Source organism: Cetorhinus maximus, chromosome 11 (assembly GCF_964194155.1).
Source record: "Cetorhinus maximus chromosome 11, sCetMax3.hap1.1, whole genome shotgun sequence".
Taxonomy (NCBI): domain Eukaryota; kingdom Metazoa; phylum Chordata; class Chondrichthyes; order Lamniformes; family Cetorhinidae; genus Cetorhinus; species Cetorhinus maximus.
This window is the reverse complement of record NC_135889.1, coordinates 56594151-56597956: the sequence shown is the minus strand read 5'-3', so window position 1 is coordinate 56597956 and position 3806 is coordinate 56594151.

Sequence of the window (3806 nt, the reverse complement as noted above, 5' to 3'; positions counted from 1 at the left end):
CTGGTGCGTATACTTTCTGTATGGCTTTATTTCACAATATTGTGACTGAAGTACACAGTAAGTAAAACCCATTGCAGCAATATGTAAACTGTGATTGAGTAGTACCTGTAAGCACATTGGATGAAACAAATGGTTTGTCAGTATCCACATTAAGATATATATATAAGATAATACCTTATGCTCTGGGAACACAATTCATTTGTAGAGAATCAATAAAATTAAGTTTAGTAAATGTCATCTTTATTTGGCTTCTGTCCTTTGGCAAGAGCACTTTCAAGTACTTCATTGTATATACAGAGGCATTTCATGTTAAATATATTTCTTTTACACTTGATTTTAATGAATAGTGGTCATTCTTAGAATTATTGCAAATCTTGTAAATTAAAATAATGAGAATTAAATTCCAGCGGAGGCAGTACTTAATCGGTAAAAAGGAAGTGCTAGTATGTTGTATTAGTAATTTATATATTTTAAATTCTTCACTCCTCCCTGATCCAGCACTGCTGACCATTAAATAATCTGTGTCAGCATGTTCTAAAAAAAGACCATTGAATCGACATTGGTCAATTGAATTTTTAGGTTGAGGAATACTACATTTTAAACACTACATTTTAAGAACACAAGCATTCAAATAAAAATGGAAACAGAAATTTAGCATTGTAATTCAGGTAAAGAGTAAATTTTCCATTCTAAATTTGTAGTAATCAGCTGAGTTCTTAAGTTTTTCTAATGCAAACTTCACATCAAAAATGAATTAGATGTTGTTTCATACAGGATCACATTTATCATGCTAGTCTTTGATTTTGCTCAAGTAAAGCTGGACAGTGCAGAATGAGCTGGATTAATGTATCACAAAATTCACCACCTTGAAATGGATTTGGCAATAAAGTGCATCTGTCAGGTTAATGAGGAAAATGTAGGGTTATGAAAATACTTGAGGTACGCTATCAAATTCCAGTCTTCTGTTAAAGCTATTGATAATTTTGAATGTACTCATCCATATATCTTTTATATGTATATAATGTCGCTTAAAATCTTGATTTTAAAAATTAGTGCACAGATTTAATACCATTGGTTTCAGAAGCTAAATTAATTGCATTATTGATTTTAAATAATTTGAGTGTAATATAAATTGAGTATAAATTAAATTTGCAGCACTCATGCAGTCTTAAATTTGAATCAAAATTAAAGCTCCTTTTACCTGCTGTTATTGATAGCTGTCTCAATGCTTCCAAAGTTCCATGTGGTTAATTGAGGATTAGTACATTATTTTTAAGTTACTGAGAATTGTTTATCTTGGCTAATGCTTAAATTTGGTTTTTCTTTATTAGACATGGTAGAATTAATTATGGCCCATTTTCAGATATAACCAGTGGTGTGTTAGCACGCACCAAAGCCAGGAGGATCAAGGTTGGCCTAGAATTGGGCTTCGATCTCACTGATATTTTAGGGGAGGCGATGGAGTAGTGGTATTGTTGCTGGACTAGTAATCCAGAGACCCAGGTTAATGCTCTGGGGACCCAAGTTCAAATCCCACCATGGCGGATGGTGGAATTTGAATTCAATATAAGTCTAATGATGACCGTGAAAACCATTGTTGTTTGTTGTTAAAAACCCATCTGGTTCACTAATGCCCCTTTAGGGAAGGAAACTTGTCATCTTTACCTGGTCTGGCCTACATGTGGTTGACTCTGAAATTCCCTCTCGAATGGCCTAGCAAGCCACTCAGTTGTAACAAACTTATGCCAAAAAGCTTAAGCAGCAAGTGATAGAGCTAAGCGATCCCACAACCAACGGATCAGATCTATGCTCTGCAGTCCTGCCACATCCAGTCGTGAGTGGTGGTGGACAACTAAACAACTCACTGGAGGAGGAGGAGGCTCCACAAATATCCCCAGTCTCAATGATGGAGGAGCCCAGCACAGCCGTGCAAAAGATAAGGCTGAAACATTCGCAGCAATCTTCGGCCAGAAGGGCAGACTGGAAGATCCATCTCTGCCTCCTCCGGAGGTCCCCAGCATCACAGATGCCAATCTTCAGCCAACTCTATTCACTTCATGTGATATCAAGAAACGGCTGAAGGCACTGGTCTACTGTAAAGGCCCTGTCAGTATTCCAGCAATAGCACTGAAGACTTGTGCTCCAGAACTTGCCGTGCCCCTAGCCAAGCTGTTCCAGTGCAGCTACAACATTGGCATCCACCCGGCTATGTGGAAAATTGCCCAGGTATGTCCTGTACACAAAAATCAGGACAAATCCAACCCAACCAATTACCACCCGACTCTACTCTCCATCATCAGTAAAGTAATGGAAGGGGTCATCAACAGTGCTATCAAGCGGCATTTGCTTAGCAATAACTTGCTCACTCATGCCCAGTTTGGGTTCGGCGATGGGCCACTCAGCTCCTGACCTCATTACAGCCTTAGTTCAAACATGGACAAAAGAGCTGAAGTCCTGAGGAGAGGTGAGAGTGACTGCCCTTGTCATCAAGACAGCATTTGACCAAGTGTGGCATCAAGGAGCCCTAGCAAAACTGGAGTCAATGGGAATCAAGGGAAAACTCTCCACTGGTTGGAGTCATACCTAGTACAAAGGAAGATGGTTGTGGTTGTTGGAGGTCAATCATCTCAGTCCCAGGATATCACTGCAGGAGTTCCTCAGGGTAGTGTCCTAGGCCCAACCATCTTCAGCTGCTTCATCAATAACCTTCCATCATAAGGTCAGAAGTGGGGATGTTCACTGATGATTGCAAAATGTTCACCATTTGTGACTCCTCAGATACTGAAGCAGTCCATGTCCAAATGCAGCAAGACCTGGACAATATCCAGGCTGGGGCTGACAAGTGGCAAGTAACATTCGTGCCACACAAGTGTCAAGCAATGACCATCTCCAACAAGAGAGAATCCAACCATCACCCCTTGATATTCAATGGCCATCACTGAATCCACCACTATCAACATCCTGGGGGTTACCATTGACCAGAAATTGAACTGGACTAGCCATATAAATACTGTAGCTACAGGAGCAGGACAGGGGCTAGGAACTGTGCAACGACCCACCATCCAGAAGGCACAAGTCAGGAGTGTGATGGAATACTCCCCACTTGCCAGGATGAGTGCAGCTCCCACAACACTGAAGAAGCTTGACACCTTCCAGGACCAAGCAGTCCTCTTGATTGGCACCACATCCACAAACGTTCACTTCCTCCACCACCGATGCACAGTAGCAGCAGTGTGTATCATCTACAAGATGCACTGCAGGAATTCACCAAGGCTCCTTAGCACCTTCCAAACCCACGACCTGTGCCACCTAGAAGGACAAGGCAGCAGATAGATGAGAACACCATCACCTAGAAGTTCCCCTCCAAGTTACTCACCATCCTGTCTTGGAAATATATTGCCATTCCTTCACTGTCGCTGGGTCAAAATCCTGGAACTCCCTCCCTAACATCACTGTGGGTGTACCTACACCACATGGACTGCAGTGGTTCAAGAAGGCAGCTCACCACTACCTTCTCAAGGGCAACTAGGGTTTGGCAATAAATGTTGGCCCAGCCAGCGAAGCCCACACCCCGGGAATGAATAATAAAAAATTTGGACTAGCATTAATAGGGGAGGGACAAACGATGAAAATTCTGCAGTCAAGGGAGCACTCCTGACTCGACAGCAATGCATTTTGAAAGAATCCTGAACAGAGCGGGTCTTGTGTTGCTCCACTCAATTATAATCCAATTTCTGCGAGGTAATGTAAAACAGACTACGGACTCCTCAATTATATTTTTAGACCTAAAAAATTACCTGATCCAA